Here is a 19142-nt window from a genome sequence, read left to right on the forward strand (position 1 = left end):
TGTTGCACTATTCCATTGGAATGTGTCCTCAATTTATGATTCAAATGATTAAACCATAGGAGTAGGAGCACTAAATGGGATACTTAAATGGCTGTGCGCACGCACATACACAGACGCACACACATACCTGCTGCGTTTCCATCTCTAAATAATGTCCTCAGTTTGATCTCCGGCTCAGTTCGTCATGAGGGAACAGAAATATCCAGGGCCAATCAGGTCTTAATGAATAGGCTGATGAGTGCCAGGCAGCGCCGAATTAACAGACAGATAGAAAAGGGAGAGGGAGGGGAGAGAGATACAGTCGAAGGGTCAGTGGAGCAGGACACACTTTAAAAAAAGAAACGGTCTAATTCTGTCCGGCAAGCTGATGGAATCGCCCTCACTTCAGGGATGAGGCTCAATTATTAGGGTCCAAATGCGGATACACCGGGGGGACCAAAAAAGAGGAGCGGGAAAGAGACAGAGAAGAGAGAGAAGAGAGAGAAGAGAGAGCAAGAGAGCGATAGAGAGAGAGAGAGAGAGAGAGAGAGAGAGAGCAGCGTGAGAGACAGCTCGCCTGGGCAGGAGCATATTGAGGGCAGCAGGTGGAAGAGTGGCACAGTTAATTAAAACGCCTGCCTTAATGTCTGGGCCTGTCACTCCAGGGAGAGCCGAGCTGAGCCACGGCCAGAGCTGCCAGCCAAAGAGCTGGGTCCAACCCAACCGCCCGCCCGCCAGGCCACATGTCAGACAAGCCCCACACCATGCCCCTTCACCCCCCGCCTGCACCCCCGGCATGCCGCCCCTGTGCCCCTAACCTCTCCCTCACTACACAACTTGACTAGACCATCCACAAATACAGCAGGCCCCACACCCCCACGCCTTGTCTGAGGTGTTGTTCTCCTGCTCCACAGCATCTGTAGCCTGCCTCTAGACTTCCAGACTCGCAGCGTAATCTGTCTGCGCTAAATAATTCATGTAGTGTTCAGACTGTTATAGGGGATGTTCTGATGTTTCTATCATGGCCGTCTGAACCAACGAGTGAATCAAGCTGTTATCTGATAACCATTCTGTTTCGTGCCTAGCGCAGGCTTGAATTTCATCAGTGGTTGGGTTGGACATTAATTCAGGGGAGCCATTGCAGAGCAGTACAGAACAGATAGATCCCAGCTTTTGGACTCAAGTGGAGCTAATCCACAGTAATGCTATCTGTTGCAGATTTACGACATGGCTTGGAACACGTCGTACATGTCGGCGATAGAGATGAAACTCACAGAGAGAAAATTAGGGTAGTATGCCTCCATGTTGGACAGTATAGCTGTCTTGATTAAGAGACAGCGGGCGGGGGGGGAGAGCAAGAGAGAAACATTGCGCGAGAGCTGGATATAGAGAGAAGAGGGAGAGAGCGAGAGAAGGAGAGAAATCAGGAAAGGGAAAGAGACAGAGAGAAAGGCAGAGAGAGAGCAAGGAGAGAGAGCAAGGAGAGAGAGGGAGAGAAGAAGAGAAATCAGGAAAGGGTAAGAGACAGAGAGAAAGGCAGAGAGAGAGCAAGGAGAGAGAGCAAGGAGAGAGAGGGAGAGAAAAGGCATCCATTCAGGTTTCAGGTAGCGAGAGCGCCCTGTGTTGTTTGGCTAATGTTTTATTGGGGCACGCTATATCACCCTGAATTGCTTTGTCAATAACCTGCCCACTCGGTGGCGAGCCCGAATCTCAGATTGTCAGGCTGACTGACAGGCAGGAGATGGAAGATAATTCAAAGAAATTGGAAATGTGAAATCTTTAGGGGCCACTTCTTTACACGGCAAATGCCAGGGTATCTTCCCATCAGCGCCTGCTCTCACAAGCCACAGCATTGTTAATGGTGGCATGTCTGTCCATCAAGCCAGCTTCAGGAGGGATTTATCCCTGTTTGGCTCCTTATCTCTGCCTCCTGCCTACCGCACAGGCCTCGGGTGTTTGTGTGTGTGTGTGTGTGTGTGTGTGTGTGTGTGTGTGTGTGTGTGTGTGTGTGTGTGTGTGTGTGTGTGTGTGTGTGTGCGTGCGTGCTGTGTGTGTGTGCGTGTGTGTGCGTGCGTGTGCGTGTGTGTTTGTGTAGCTATTAAAGGAATTGCAGAAACTTAGCTTTGTATGGTGAGGAATGAGCATACTGTAACTTAAAAAAAACATTGGGTCGGATTCGCTACATATTATTATATAGCATAATTGTGTGATTGATTGATTCATTCAATCATTCATTCATTCAGTCTTGTGTTTTCATCCGTCTTGTGTTGGACCCATGTAAGCCTTGCGCAGTAGCGAATTGCGCTGGCTTATCTAGCTTCATTGGTTAATTTAGCTGTCAACACCAGAACTGATTCACCTCTGATAGTGACCATGAGCCTCTCTTTGTGGTCCTACAGGCCTGGCCTTGTCTAACACCTTGTTATCACAGAGCACACCTAAATGGACATTGTCACTCAGCACCTGTTGGACTCTGAACCGAAGCCTTCACTGTGCTGAGATCAGGTGTTAACAGAGAGCGACACAAAGTCACTTAGCTTATTTTCCACTTGACTTTTGATGATCTGTCCAGGTGTGGATTTGGTTTTATTGATTGTTCTCTTTAGTGTTGTGTTTCAGTGAAAAATATCTATTTGACATCTGCGCAATTGCCGGGCACTCCACTAGTGGGGCAGAACGACTGTCTCCAAAATGATGAGGAGAAACGACGATATCAATGAACTCTGAATGTCTTCTATGAATACTTTCATTAATCAGTTGAGATCTGGGGCATTTGGTTACCTATTCCGTCCAATTAGACACCGTCCGTACGGAAAATTAATTTGAAAACGAAGTTAATTATTAGTTTGATAATTAGGTTTATGATTAAGTAGTTAATAAAGGAAACAAAAAATGAACTTTTTTTGAGTCTGAGAAAATATAGAGGCCATTTGTGTTGGAGAAATATTTTCTTTCTTCTGGCTTTTGCAAACTCAGACGTTGTGTGTACTACAGACACGGGAAGACATGCATGTATGTTCGTCTGTCACCACCTCGATGCAAATTGTACCGTCGTTGTAAAACATTCCATTATCCACCCTACTGTACCAATTACACATCTCCAGCTATCTATGCAAGTGGAAGTACAAGATAATGGATTAATTAGCATCATTAACATGAGAAATTACCGAGATGGAACTCTTGAATGCTCCAGTCCCATGTCTTTTCTGATCTCAAAGACCACCAACACTGACTGGTTGATATACCGTACAAGCGCCTATATTAGTGTATGTTACAAACACACAGTAAGGATATAGCCTAAGGTTAGCCTAAGGTAAGGATGGGTTGTTGTGACAGTTGGCTAATATACTTATTTGTATATTAACTGTTCATGGACCATGTGGAGTAGACAGGGATTATCCTCTCTGTCAGCCATAAGGTCTAGAATACAGCCATACGTGTGTGTGTGTGTGTGTGTGTGTGTGTGTGTGTGTGTGTGTGTGTGTGTGTGTGTGTGTGTGTGTGTGTGTGTGTGTGTGTGTGTGTGTGTGTGTGTGTGTGTGTGTGTGTGTGTGTGTGTGTCATGAAGCTGTTAACGGAATGATTAAGTGCAGGATGAGTGGTGTTCTGCCGCGCACACACACACACATACACACACCGCCTAACACTTCCTCAAGCCCGCATACTGTCACTTAGTCAGCCAAGACCAGATGGGGAATCAACACTCCCCTCCAAAATCATGTTGTATATGCTAGAACCAGGGAAGTGGGTGAGAGTGAGGGGGGGGGGAGAATGTAAGAAAGGGAGTGGGAGAAAGGAGGAAGGAAGAGGAGGAGAGACAGAGAGTAAAAAATGGATCTTGCACATCTGTTAATCCAAAGAGGCTTAGCCTAAGAGACTGTCCTCTGTGTGTGTGTATAGAGAGAGTAGTAGTGGGAAATAGTGGGGGCTAGACAGAGAGGAGGGGAAAGAATGAGACAGAGGCATGGAGAGAGGGATAGACAGGGAGCGAGAGAAAGACATGTTCCATATTTTTGCCTGTATGAAATGTTGAAAGTCTCCGCCAGCACTCACTGTCACCGAGAAGCGATTCCCAGGCCGACACATTTCAAGCTGTTCAAATACCCATTAGGATGTTTTGTTTCCCATACACACTCAATAGAGGAAAATGAGAGGAGGGGAGAAGGTTTTGAGGAGAGACGGAAACGTATCAAGAAACTTCTGTGATATTTAATGATCCTTGTATGCGGGGAAGACCACCAGCCCGTTCTCCTCTGCCAAATACCGATCCCCTAACTTCATTTCCTGCTCAATTGCTGTTCTATAGTGCATAGTACAGTGATACAGGCTGGTAATATAGAAAACAGATTGCCTGTGCGGCAGAGTGGATAAGGCTGGAGCTACGCTGCCGAGGACCTGCAGTCTCCAGGGGAACCTTGTCGGTGGGCTTCACAAAACCAACAAAGCCCATCTTTCCTTCTGACTGGCAGCAGCTGGCAGGTAGATCTGCAGGCAGGGTGGTGGGTTTAGGGTGGGTGTGTGTGTGTGTGCACGCATGTGATTGAACGTGTTTTTGTGTCTCGGTTACAGTGTCTGCAAGGCTTCGTAATGGAGAGTGTCACAGTATTCCATCTTTTGTTTGCTCCTGTGCAATGACTCCCATCCACGCAAACATTGCAGGCCCAGGCTGCATCCATCAATCAGGTGTGTTACAGCACTGTGGAGTGTGTAACTACAGTACAGCACCTTGTCTCTCTCTCACACACACACACACACACACACACACACACACACACACACACACACACACACACACACACACACACACACACACACACACACACACACGTATGCACACACACACACGCACACACACACACTGTATAGACACACATCCCATCAGGAAAACCTGTGGCTGACTCATATTCTATTGTCTATACTGTATGAAAGAACATGACAAATCCCATTCCAAACACCGGATTCATCTGCTCCAAATGCACACTGATGCACGCACACGCACACGCACACACACACACACACACACACACACACACACACACACACACACACACACACACACACACACACACACACACACACACACACACACTTACAAACACACACTTAGACATCATTACTAACAGTCCAGGGCCAGATAGCCACATATATTTTCTGGAGGAAGTGGCAGACATCCCATGGTGATGACCAAACCGCATTATTTCCCAAATTGCTCCATGATTACAGTTTGATTTTGTTGCTTGTATCAATTACATGAATTACACATTCTGTTGAAGTGTCTGTCTGTGAAAATGATTTAAGGTCAGAGTACGCAACTGTACTAGTAGGGCAAGACCAGGGATGTGGTGGTAAAAAAGAGGGGTGAACGCCAGTCAAAATGGCAGCCAGCAAGTAACGTTAATGCTAACATGAAACAGAGCTAATTTGGTGTTAAAGGCTCATAAACACTTTTCTCAAAATAGGACAGGGTTTACGTGTGTATTTACGCTCCATATGTCCCTGTACAAGACTAAGTAGGACACCCACCGTGGTAAACTTCCCCTATTTGTTGACCCCCCAAAAAATGATGCAACCCACAAGGCCGAACTCACTAACGAACACGGGGTACATTTGTCCTCGTGTTAGAAGTGTGAACCTTCTTTGACCTGTCAAAGTGACAGGGTGTGTTGCATAACAGCCTTGTTTAATGAACTTCCTCCCGGGAGACGTCATTAACGACAAAAATGTTTGTCTTCCGCTAACGCTGAAATGAATATTCAGTTATTATCATCGCTGCTGCGCTGCTGCATTCGGGTCTGATGTGAGCATTAGGTTTCACTGCATACTCTGCTGTAGATATGCCAGCTGGGTTGTACTTATGGCCTTTTCACTAATCACTAGCGATATTCTTTCACTTCTGACTGCGTTTGCTTGGTTGCAGACAACTAAGGCCATCAATGTCACTCGTTTTTCCTGTAAGTCACCCTAACCCCGGCCAGGCTCCTTTTTTCTCTCTCTCTCTTACTAGATTTACATATTTGTTTTGACTAATGTCCTGTTATTGGCCACAAAAGACCTGTAATAACACTGTTTGGGTTTCGGGAGATCGCCTGAGCCAAGAACCGCAGAGTGAAATAAGATGTGGATGGGATAGGGTTGTGAGAAGGATTTCCATCACACATGGGGATCTCGGGGCGTTTGAATAAATGTATTCTTTGAGAAATGAACCCAGTTGGTCAGCTTATCGGCTGGATCAACACTGTATGGTTCTCATGACTTGTCCCCTTTTCCTATGTATGAGGCCCCACCGGGAAGAGCGGGGGGGGGGGTATGATTATTTGAATTTCCCTGTTTATTGAATCTGGGGCACAGTCCAAAGGGGATCTTTTACGTTCCAAAATATTCACATCCAAAAGAGGGGGAAATGGGTGCAAATCCCACCTTATTGAAGGATGGCACACATCATCCGATGCTTTGATTATGATTTTTATATCAGTAAATATAACTCCAGGAAGCAATGATTTCTGCTGAAAATTATGGGGATGTTTACTCTGTGCGCTGAGTAATATATTACCGATCAAAGATAAACTGTTTGAGAGAAGAAAAGGGGAGTTGTATTAATGTAACAGTGGGAAAGAGGAAATGGCAGCTCCCAGAGGACTGATGTACCTTGTAAAACAATCGCTCTTCCAACCACAGAGACCCAGGCGCTGCCAAGACTACAGGGATGACGAGCAGCCCTACAAGCCCTGACCCTTAACACACTGCCAGGCACACCATTTCTCTATGAATCTTCCTTCCGACCTTGCCGCAATTCCTCAGCCTCCTCTTCTGATCCTCCTTTCTCTCATTCTCTTGTTTTTCCCACCGTGGGGCTTGGGGGGGGGGTGTATGTGTCATCTCTCAAATTCCTATGAGTTAAAGATAATAAGAGGCTTGAGTGCTGTTCGGAGTTGGAGCTGGAGATGGTTGTCTGGGTTGGCTGGTGCTGACGTCATGTGGCCAAGCTCGGCCTGCCTGCCCTGGGCCTGCCGTGGGAAGAACCTCCCCTGGGTCCGGAGCTCTTTCACATGGAGGACAGGACAGTGCCATTAGTCTACTGACACTTCCCTTTCCTGCTTACAAATCGAGCTGTGTGGAATGAAGACGAGTGACTGAGGGAGAGTTTATTTGTGTCGTGTTTTATGTTGTAAAAGGGTCATGTTTGGCTATTCTGGAGATGCAATGCCATTCTCTGTAATGTAGATAATGTATGCTTCTTTTCCATTTATCCTAGGGCTCAGGTGAAATAGTGCTTTATAGGGGACCATAAAGACCATACATGTAGGTCATAGACTGGTGATTAATGTTTTAGAGGATTGGAACCTGTCCCAAATACATATATAAATACATATAGTGCATTCGGAAAGTATTCAGACCCCTTTCCTTTTTCCACATTTTGTTACGTTAAAGCCTTATTCTAAAATTATTGCATCCATTTTCTCCTCATCATTTTTTCCTCATCAATCTACATACAATACCCCAATGACAAAGCGATAACAGATTTGTATACATTTTTGCAAATATTAAAAATAAAAAACATTATTAACATACAGTACCAGACACATTTTTGGACACACCTACTCATTCAAGGGTTTTTCTCTATTTTTACTATTTTCTACATTGTAGAATAATAGTGAAAACATCAAAACTATGAAATAACACACTCTTGGCATTCTCTCAACCAGCTTCATGAGGAATGCTTTTCCAACAGTCTTGAAATAGTTCCCACATATGCTGAGCACTTGTTGGTTGTTTTTCCTTCACTCTGTGGTTCAACTCATCTTTAACCATCTCAATTGGGTTGAGGTTGGGTGATTGTGGAGGCCAGGTCATCTGATGCAGCACTCCATCAATCTCCTTAGTCAAATAGCCCTAACACAGCATGGAAGTGTGTTTTGTGTCATTGTCCTGTTGAAAAACAAATGATAGTCCCACTAAGCGCAAACCAGATGGGATGGCATATCGCATGCTGTGGTAGCCATGCTGGTTAAGTGTGCCTTGAATTATAAATAAATCAGCGACAGTGTCACCAGCAAAGCACCCCCACACCATCACACCTCCTCCTCCATGCTTCACGGTGGGAACCACACCAGTGGAGATCATCCGTTTACCTACTATGCGTCTCACAAAGACACAGTGGTTGGAAACAAAAATCTCAAATCAGAACAAAGGACAGATTTCCACTGCTCTAATGTCCATTGCTCGTGTTTCTTGGCCCAGGAAAGTTTCTTCTAATTATTGGTGTTCTTTAGTAGTGGTTTCAAAGGGTGGCTTCTTTGAAGAATCTCAAATTTGTTTAACACTTTTTTGGTTACTACATGATTCCATATGTATTATCTCATAGTTTTGATGTCTTCACTATTATTCTACAATGTAGAAAGTAGTAAAAATAAAGAAAAACCGTTGAATGAGTAGGTGTGGCCAAACTTTTGACTGCTACTGTAAGTATTCAGACCCTTTGCTATGAGACTCAAAATTGAGTTCAGGTGCATCCTGTTTCCATTGATCATCTTTGAGATGTTTCTACAACTTGATTGGAGTCCACCTGTGGTAAATTCAATTGATTGGACATGATTTGAAAAGGCACACACCTATCAATATAAGGTCCCAAAGTTGACAGTGCGTGTCAGAGCAAAAACCAAGCCATGAGGTCAAAGAAATTAGAGCTCCGAGACAGGATTGTGTCGTGGCACAAAAAATGTCTGCAACATTGAAGGTCCCCAAGAACACAGTGGCCTCCATCATTGTTAAATGTAAGAAGTTTGGAACCACCAAGACTCTTCCTAGAGCTGACCGCCCAGAGCTGGGGCGGCAGGTAGCCTAGTGGTTAGAGCGTTGGACTAGTAACCGCTTGTAAAAATCTGTCGTTCTGCCCCTGAACAAAGCAGTTAACCCACTGTTCCTAGGTCATCATTGAAAATAAGAATTTGTTCTTAACTGACTTGCCTAGTTAAATAAAGGTAAAACAAAACACAAAAAAAAGCAATTGGGGTGGTGGTGGTGGTGGTGGTGGTGGTGGTGGCAGCATCATGCTGTAGGGATGTTTTCTCGGACTAGGAAACTTGTCAGGATTGAGGGAAAGATGAATGGAGCAAAGTACAGAGAGATCCTTGATGAAAACCTGCTTCAGCGCTCTCATGACCTCAAACTGGAGGAAATGTTCACCTTCCAACAGGACAACGACCGAAAGCGCACAGCCAAGACAACGCATGAGTGGCTTTGGGACAATTCTCTGAATGTCCTTGAGTGGCCCAGCTAGTGCCCAGACTTGAACCCGATCGAACATCTCTGGAGAGACCTGAAAATAGCTGTGCAGCGACGCTCCCCATCCAACCTCACCTAGCTTGAGAGGATGTGTAGATTGATGAGGGATTTAAAAAATATATATTTTAGAATAATGCTGTCACGTAAGAAAATTTGGAAAATGTCAAGGGGTCTGAATACTTTCCGAATGCACTGTATATATACACAGTAGAAGCTGTTATTGGTTCTTTTCTGCTTATGCATCATTTGGCCACACACACTAGTGGTGGGTTTGGGGTAGAAATAATGCCACATAAGCAGAAAAGAACCCAATACCAACTGTAAAATATGGTGGTGAATCTTTGATGTTATGGGCCTATTTATCTTCCACTGGTCCTGGGGCCCTTGTTAAGATCAACGGCATCGTTAACTTTACCCAGTACCAGGACATTTTAGCTAAAAACCTGGTGCCACTGACAGGAGACTGAAACTTGGCTGCAGGTGGATCTTCCAGCAAGACAATAACCCCAAACTCACATCAAAATCCACAAAGAAATGGTTAGTAGACCAAAAAATCAATGGCCATCTCAGTCTTCGGACTTGAACCCCATTGAAATCATGTGGTTTGAATTGAAGAGGGCAGTCCATGTGTTGACGAATGATATCAAGGATCTGGAAATTGGGACGCCAATCATTTTGACCCCTGTCTTTTTGAGAGAAAAAAATATATTACTTGCTAAACAAAAACTATTTCTCTAAGCAATTGTATTAGTATAAAATAACATAATTTCCACCAAAAATGTATCATACAATATAGCTTCAGTATTTGTATTACTTATCAATGATATCAATGATAATCCCCTAATAAGTACTGATTTATTGTTTCAGAAAAGTGGAATAATTGGTTTGCTGTTTTAGGTCAATCACTGAGACCTTTTATTCGATTTTTCCGCGTTCCTAATAACGTTGCATTCTTTTGATTTCACAGCATACTACAGGCTTTTTCTCATAGTGTTCATTTTCCACCATTCAAAAAGCAAACAGAGAGATATTTTCCATTCCTGCTAGTCACATTATGCTGACAAAAAGTTGCCTTACTGCCAGCACTAACTACTGTAGCATGGACCTACATAGAGTCGAGGGAGTCACCACCCGCTCTCTCTGTTTTTACCCAACACGTTTTTTTTCTGATTTCATCTATGAAACGGTTGTCTTTCTCACTGCCTACTTTTTATTTTCCCCTTAATGTTGGAGAAGTGCACAGAAGGAGATTTGAAATCAAGGCTTGAACTTGAAGCGGAGGTTAATGCTATTCACAATTTTTGATGTTTTTTTTCTTCAAGCGGGCCAAACCACCCACTTAGCGTAAGGTCACTAGCCAAGGCTGAAGCTGTTCAGTGGGGCTGCTGCAAACTTGGCATCGGTCGGACCAGACTCCCCGTTGCTCTACTAGACATACCAGCTCACTTGCCAAGTCAAATAACACATTTAGTGAATTGGAAATAAGATTTAAGTGGGCCAGCACAATGCGGCCAACCCTCTCATCTTTTACCCGATCCCTCTCTTTGTGTGCTAGACTGTGAAAACTGCTCTTGTTAAGGGAGTTAATCTTTTTTTCTGTTGATTATTTGGAAACAGGTCAGTTGAGTGTCGTAGCTGAAAACTCCGCCCACAAAGAAAGAAAGGGCCAGTTTTGTGATCCACTGCCTTGGTGGTTATTTTTTCCCCCTCGCTTTCTCTCTCTCACTAAACCTCGTCTCCACTTTCTCTCTTTCTTTCTCTCTCAGTCTCTCTCTCTCTCCCCATCTCTCGCAATTCTTTTTTTTTTACCAGCCCTCTTTCTCCTCCCTGCGTGGATAAGAAGCTCTTCCAAGGAATTCAATGGCCAAGTTCAGGCCCTTGAAGTGACTGGCTTTGATTCCAAGGTCCCATTTTCTTCTCTCTTCTTTTTTCTCCTCCTCCCTTTCAAAGCAGGGTACTCTTCGTTCACTGATGCTGACTCCTTTCACCTATCTCTCTCTTTCTTTCTTCTTTCTCTCCTCCTTTGTTAACCAAACATGTAAATGAAAGCATCTTTGGCAAGTATACAAAGACGCATAGATGCATATGCATAAGGCTAATGTTTTTGTTTGAAAAATGCATCTGGACACAGTACCAGCTTTTTTGTTTCACCTGGCTGCCAATTCCTGATCTTTTGAGAACATCCTTTGAGGAGTGGCCTGAAGTGTGAGGGGAATGGGAGACAGAGGAACACAGCAGTGCTGAGGCAGAGGGTTCTCGTAGTGAGGACGACTGGCTACTATTCTGAGGTTTGTGTGGTGAGGTTCTTGGTGCCCAGAGCTGCTGAGGCATCACCCCAGTGGCTATAAGAGTCAGGCTGCTTCCCTGACTTGCCCTCTACAAAATCATCAGCAGACTCCAGCACCATCATCTACCATTTTCAGACCAGCTCCCTACGCTCAATCCATGACCGGACCCTCTCCATCTGCAAAGATCTTGGCCTCTATTGGTTGACCTGTCATTATACATCGCTTGCTTGTTTTTTGGTCTTGAAGCGCTTTGAGATTCTATGAAAAGCGCTACAGAAATGTTGTTTGTTATTATTATAATTCGTTTTATTTCCTAAATTAGAAAATGATGTAGGACATCACGCTTCTTTGAAAGCAAGTGATATTTCAGAGGTTTTATGTCATATACTTTTGCTTGCTACCTCCTCAGACATACTGTATCGCTGAAGCCCCTGCTAACAGCCACAGACCAATGAAAGACACCAGTGTGCCAGGTGAATAGCAGCAGCCTTACATAACTCCCTGTCAGTGGACAACCACCCTACTGTGACAGACAGGTCTTTAATGAAAGCCCTAATGAATCTCCTCTCTTCTGATGACATAAGCATGCCCGCACAACGTGCAACCGGGCGAGTGGAGCCCGCATGACGACAGCGTTCACCCGGAAGTTCTCATTCGCATGACTCCATTGAGCTGAATTAATTAGCTCTGTTTTCATGTCAGTCTGTAAAATTGGCTAAAGGTATGATAGATGCCACATAGAAATGCCTTGTGGTTCTGGTGCCTGGTTGCACCTCACACCCACCTGTTGCTGTGCTCTTAAGAGAGCCAATGAGCGGACTCAGTGAGTGGAATCTTCCACAACAGCCTTCCACATGGAGTGTATTCATTGGTGCACACCGTAGCAAACCATAATATAACAATAATTGGACCAAATAGAGTTTATATTGGACAAATTCAGGCCTCTGTTACATGGCCGCTGTAGGCCTCTTCTCGGCTAGAAGTTGGACACTCTTATCCAATCTGTGTCCCTTCTGTTAACCTGTATTGTCATTTCTATAACAGCACTGATCAAGAAGACTACTTCAGATGAGGCAAAAATGTGCGTATGTTTGTCCCCTACAGAGCTTCTTTAGCCATAAGGCTGTGAATTGCCAGGGACCTCACAATATGATATTATCACGATATTTAGGTGCCAATACGATACGTATTGTGAATCTCACGATTCTACAGTATATGTGTTGCAATTCAATACTGTGATTTTTTGCGATTCGATGTTCCATATGTCTGCTGCAGAGGGACAAGAGAGATCAGTCATGGAAATAAAAATGCAGAACACTAATTGGATCCCTATTTAAAAAGAAGATGAAGAACAAGCTATGGTGGAAAAATGCTGGAGTTTTGGCGCAGGTACAACCAACTAGCGCAAAAATAATATTGCAATATTATCAAAATGATACGATATACATGAATTGTCAAAGTAATATCTCAATATGTAACTGTATTCCCCCCCATCACTAACATATTATTTGTCAGTCAGTGCAGTGCCTTGTAGACCTATCACACATATCACATATGTAGATGATACCATTTACCATAGGATATTCAGGAACTCTGTTGATTTTCTCTTCACAAACATTTTCCTCATTGGCTACATCCCTGGACCTTTAGTCTGAAAAAAAAGCAAATACCTCTTTGATGACACTAAAACTAAATCTTCACCATTTGTTTACATCTTCTAAAGTATGTTTTTTGATCCAGCCTGCCTGGTGGCAGACAGGGGTGTGTTGGATAAAGGCCTGGATGTTAGTGTGGTCAGCCATGGTAAATTGGGGACAGAAGCCAGCGGACTGTGGTCACACAGCAGCTGTGCCATGGAGAGGTCACGCCCATGTTAACCATGTGTCCAACTATGGGGTGAAGAGAGGCTGAGGAGAGGAGATAGCCTCACTGCAAGGCCCCCGGAGTGAGGAACCACGGTCAGAGTTCACCTGGTAACCTGGGCTGGGGCTATGAGAGAGACCAGCTGCATGTTCACTGGAATTGTAGAGGGAGGAGAGGAGGCAGGGAGGGAGGGAGGGACTGGGATGGCAGCCAGTATCAGCAGGCAGCTCTCAGAGTCCAGCTGGTCCAAGCATCCAGGGTCTACTTCAAGGACCTCTCTCCCTCCCTCCCTCCCTCTCTCCTGCCCTCCCTCTACCTCCCGCCCTCTTTCTCTCTCTCCCTCCCTCCCTCTCTTTCTATCCCTCTCTCTCTCTCTCTCTCTCCCTCCCTCTATCTTTCTATCCCTCTCTCTCTCTCCCTCTCTCTTTCTCCCTTTCGCTCCTTCATCCATCCCTCTCACTTTCCATCTCCCTCTCTTCTTATGCTTACCCTTTTCACTCTCCTCCCTCCCACTCTCTCTATGTCCTCTCTTACCGTCTCCTCCACCATTCCACCATATTTCTCTATCGGTTTCCTCTTTTCTTCCTTAACTCCCCTCTTTCTCTCTCTCTCTCTCTCTCTCTCTCTCTCGCTCTCTCTCTCCCACCCTTTGATCTAAGTCTTGATGGTGATTAATTTATTTTGGCAGTAGGGGAGGAGGAATAAGGTTTACTTAGTAAAGTTCAGAAAGTCAGGGGGAGAGAGCAACTCCTGATAGAAGAACAAGATCAAGCTAGGAGTTCCATCTGGCCTCATTTCCCTTCACTTTGTCCTGAAGAAAATACATTATTAGATTGTTAACAGGGATCTTTATATAGATCTGATGGACTTGAAGGTGTTTCATAGATTTTTTTGAATAGACTATGACACAGGAAATGGCCCACTGACTATAATATCTGTACAAATTATTTGCTCTGTTTTATATCGCTGAACATGAAGGCACTTAATGACAAAACTGAAGTTCCGGTTTGGGCCTATGAAACCCTATGAAAAAGCCTTTCACTATCTCCAAATCATACAGAAATGCAACTGAACCAGTCTGTCGGATAGCTGAGTATTCTGCTACAGTACTCTATATACAGTGCAGCCGGCTAATTGGCCTAAAGATGATGATACTAGTGTAATTCAATTTAAAAGCCTCTCTTGGTCCTCCTCTCTCTCTGGGATTAGGTTAATATGAACAGGTTATGGAGCAGTGTGGATTAAAGGGCCATGCCTACATGGTATGTGTCTAACCTTAATGTGATTAGCCTTCATCACGCTTGTTTACTCTTATGTCATTGTTGAGAACTGACAGTTCCGGAAAGTTCAGCCCCCTTCAACACACCCACTGCCGCCCACACCCACTCATACACATACAGTACATTGTACGCACACCCACACGCACACGCACACGCACGCACGCACGCACACACGTACACGTACACGCACACGCACACACACACACACACACACATAAACGCAAGCTGCAGCCACCCACTCATGCTCTCACAAGCATACAAAACAAATAAGTGATGCAAACACACATGCACACATTGCTCACACACCTCTCTGAATGAAAGATGGAGAATTAGGTTTAGACACAGTTTAGACTTTCACTGCTCAGATATCAATGTGTCGTCGTGGAGAATAGGTGTCACTCACGACTTCCGCCGAAGTCGGTCCCTCTCCTTGTTCGGGCAACGTTCGGTGGTCGACGTCACCGGCCTTCTAGCCATCGCCGATCCACTTTTCATTTTCCATTTGTTTTATCCTTGTCTTACACACCTGGTTTCACTCCCCCAATTACTTGCTCATTATTTAACCCTCTTTTCCCCCCATGTTTGTTTGTGAGTGATTGTTTGTTGTATTTACGGTCCGTATTGTGGGCTAGGTGTTATCGACTTGTATTTGTAAGTCTTGAGTAAAATGACGTGTATTACTCCTCTGCACCAGCTACACCCAGACCTATTACAATAGGAGAGCACTGCTGAGTGGCTTATGGCTGCCTTGTCACGCCGGGTAAAGAACAATTTTCTTCCTGTAACTATATCATAACATAAAAAATTTCTTCGAGACAATTTACTGTCAATCTATCATGCCCCTTTTATTAAGGCTGTCAAACTATTCAAATTATTGATCGAGTTAATGACATTGGTTAATCGCGATTAATCGTAGGTTTGAATTTGGTCCTAAAGAAAGATTTGTCCCTTTAAAACCAGCATATTGAGTTACAGGCATACTATTCTTTGATTGTACAGGATGGAAACACAATATTATCGACATCGGAACGTTTTAATAGCATTTTCACCATAAACAACACAAGTCACTGTAAATGGTCCATGTTTAAGTAGCCTTCCCTGTAGCTCAGTTGGTAGAGCATGGTGTTTGCAACGCCAGGGTTGTGGGTTCGGTTCCCATGGGGGGCCAGCACAGAAAAAAAAATGTATGAAATGTATGCATTCACTACTGTAAGTTGCTCTGGATAAGACCATCTGCTAAATGACTAAAAATGTAAATGTAAAAAGTAGGCCTACTCCCTCTTATCAATGTTCTTGAAATTTAACACTTGCTCACGCAGACACACAGGCCATATCCGAGTACTCATACTTGCATCTGATGTCGTAGGCCATTTGAGTATGCAATAATGTTTTTGTTTTATAGTGTGTGACATTTCTAAAATGGAGTATACTTTAAATGCCCAGATGTCATTCTCATTTCGGCTTTGAGATCACAGCTGATCATCAGTTGTCAATTAGATATGGGGATGCGCCAGAGAAATGAACCAATAGCGGGAGACAATGCAATTGCACATGACGTATTCTTTGTATTCGAAAATAGAATGTTTAATATATGTGAATATTCGAAAATGGAGTATGCTGTAAATGCCAGGATGTTATACTAATTTGAGATTTTAATCTAGTAGAATTCGCATCACACTTTTCGGGAATTTCACAGCCACAATAAATTGGAAGAGGGGGTATCTTCAAGTAAACAACAAAACAAACTGCGCTGGTCTTCAAATGTAAGTCGTTTTTGTTCAACCTTAAAATGAGGACAACTATTTCATCTTACATCTTTGAAAACAGATTTGCAGCCTGCTACCTGCCGTGCCTTTAGCTAGCTACATACTTTAGTAGCTAAGACTAGAAGGTTACATACACCTTAGCCAAATACATTTAAACTCAGTTTTTCACAATTCCTGACATATAATCCAAGTACGAATTCCCTGTCTTAGGTCAGTTAGGATCACCACTGTATTTTAAGAATGTGAAATGTCAGAATAATAGTAGAGAGAATTATTTATTTCAGCTTTTATTTCTTCCATCACATTCCCAGTGGGCCAGAAGTTTACATACACTAATTTAGTATTTGTAGCATTGCCTTTAAATTGTTTAACTTGGGTCAAACGTATCGGGTAGCCTTCCACAAGCACCCACAATAAGTTGGGTGTATTTTGGCCCATTCCTCCTGACAGAGCTGGTGTAACTGAATCAGGTTTGTAGGCCTCCTTGCTCGCACTCGTTTCTTCAGTTCTGCACATAAATTGTCTATAGGATTGAGGACAGGGCTTTGTGATGGCCACTCCAATACCTTGAATTTGTTGTCCTTAAGCCATTTTGCCACAACTTTGGAAGTATGCTTGGGGTCATTGTCCATTTGGAAGACCCATTTGCGACCAAGCTTTAACTTCCTGACAGATGTCTTGAGATGTTGCTTCAATATATCCACATAATTTTCCTTTCCTCCTGATGCCATCTATTTTGTGAAATGCACCAGTCCCTCCTGCAGCAAAGCACCCCCACAACATGATACTGCCACCCCCGTGCTTCACAGTTGGGATGGTGTTCCTCGGCTTGCAAGCCTCCCCCTTTCTCCTCCAAACACAACGATGGTCGTTATGGCCAAACAGTTATTTTTTTGTTTCATCAGACCAGAGGACAATTCTCCAAAAAGTACGATCTTTGTCCCCATGTGCAGTTGCAAACCGTAGTCTGGCTTTTTTATGGCGGTTTTGGAGCAGTGGCTTCTTCCTTGCTGAGCGGCCTTTCCGGTTATGTCGATATAGGACTTGTTTTACTGTGGATATAGATACTTCTGTACCTGTTTCCTCCAGCATCTTCACAAGGTCCTTTGCTGTTGTTCTGGGATTAATTTGCACTTTTCACACCAAAGTACGTTCATCTCTAGGAGACAGAACGCGTCTCCTTCCTGAGCGGTATGACGGCTGCGTGGTCCCATGGTGTTTATACTTGCGTACTATTGATGGTACAGATGAACGTGGTACCTTCAGGCGTTTGGATATTGCTCGAAAAGATGAACCAGACTTGTTGAGGTCTTGTCACATCTGCTCCTGCTACGCCCTCTGGTGTTCATCCGGTGTCTTCTTGACCTGCAGTTACTTCCACTGTACGTTCTCGCTCTCTCACTCTCCCTCTCTATGTGATTGTGTGGTTGGAAACAGGTGTGTTAGAGTCAGAGCAGATCCCTACCAGCTGCGACTCATTCCATAATCAAGACCTCTACAAATACTCACTCCTGCCACTTCCACTCTGCCAGATTGTAATCTCTGCTCAGTCAGTTCATGATTCTAGCCATTTATGATTTTTCAAGGTCCTGTAACTCTGCTGTGCCTGTTTCCCTGCCTGACACCGTTTATCCTCTCATTGCAGTTACCGCTCTGTCTCTGGCTCCTGTCTCCTGTTCCACATCTCACCACCCAACTACCTTGCTCTGGATTTTACTCGCCACCACTACCTTGGATACCCCTCAGGACCTGTTTTCCCAGTTCTACACAGCTAACTCTAACCTCAGTCTCCACATCTGTTTTTTCTGCAACTCATCCGAGCTTTCCCGGATCTGTACTCCATATCTCTCTGTGTAACAATAAATATTTTGGTTAATTCATCCCTGTTTCCTCATCTGAGTCTGCTCTTGGGTTCCCCTGTGTCGCTCCGCTTAACAGGTCTACCATTTTTTTCGGAGGTCTTGGCTGATTTCTTTTGATTTTCCCATGATGTCAAGCAAAGAGGCACTGAGTTTGAAGGTAGGCCTTGAAATACATCCACAGGTACACCTCCAATTGACTCAAATTATGTCAATTAGCCTATCAGAAGCTTCTAAAACCATGACATCATTTTCTGGAATTTTCCATGCTGTTTAAAGGCACAGTCAACTTAGTGTATGTAAACTTCTGACCCACTAGAATTGTGATACAGTGAATTATAAGTGAAATAATCTGTCTGTAAACAATTGTTGGAAAAATTACTTGTGTCATGCACAAAGTAGGTGTCCTAACCGACTTGCCAAAAATATAGTTTGTTAACAAGAAATATGTGGAGTGGTTGAAAAATGAGTTTTAATGACTCCATCCTAAGAGTATGTAAACTTCCAACTTCAACTGGACATGGTTACTTGCTGTTGAGCGACAACTTCATATTTAACGTTAGCCTAGTTATCTAGCTAGCTAGTTTCATTGCACATAGGGGTGTTATCATTACTCCAAAGAGAACTAGTGTTTCTATTAGAAACAGGAATATTTTGCAACTGTTTGGAGTAATGATTACACCCGTTATGGGGAAGCAATGGTAAGCTGCACTCATTACTGTTTCACCTTGACACACCAATTTCATAAAGTATATGGCAGTTTAGCTACAGAAAGTTCACAGAACTCTATTTAGCTCATACTGCAGCAGTGGGCTCCTTGCCCGA

At 43.9% G+C, this 19142-nt stretch overlaps 1 long non-coding RNA gene across 1 annotated transcript; it reads left to right on the top strand.

The window, feature by feature from the left end:
* The first annotated feature begins 17948 nt into the window (after window positions 1-17948).
* LOC123729306 (uncharacterized) lies at window positions 17949-18338 on the top strand. Its single transcript, XR_006761083.1, has 2 exons — window positions 17949-18007; window positions 18104-18338. It is a non-coding gene; the product is annotated as an uncharacterized lncRNA (long non-coding RNA).
* Window positions 18339-19142: the final 804 nt, after the last annotated feature.

The sequence above is a fragment of the Salmo salar genome, chromosome ssa20 (genome assembly GCF_905237065.1).
Source record: "Salmo salar chromosome ssa20, Ssal_v3.1, whole genome shotgun sequence".
In the NCBI taxonomy this organism is placed as follows: Eukaryota; Metazoa; Chordata; class Actinopteri; order Salmoniformes; family Salmonidae; genus Salmo; species Salmo salar.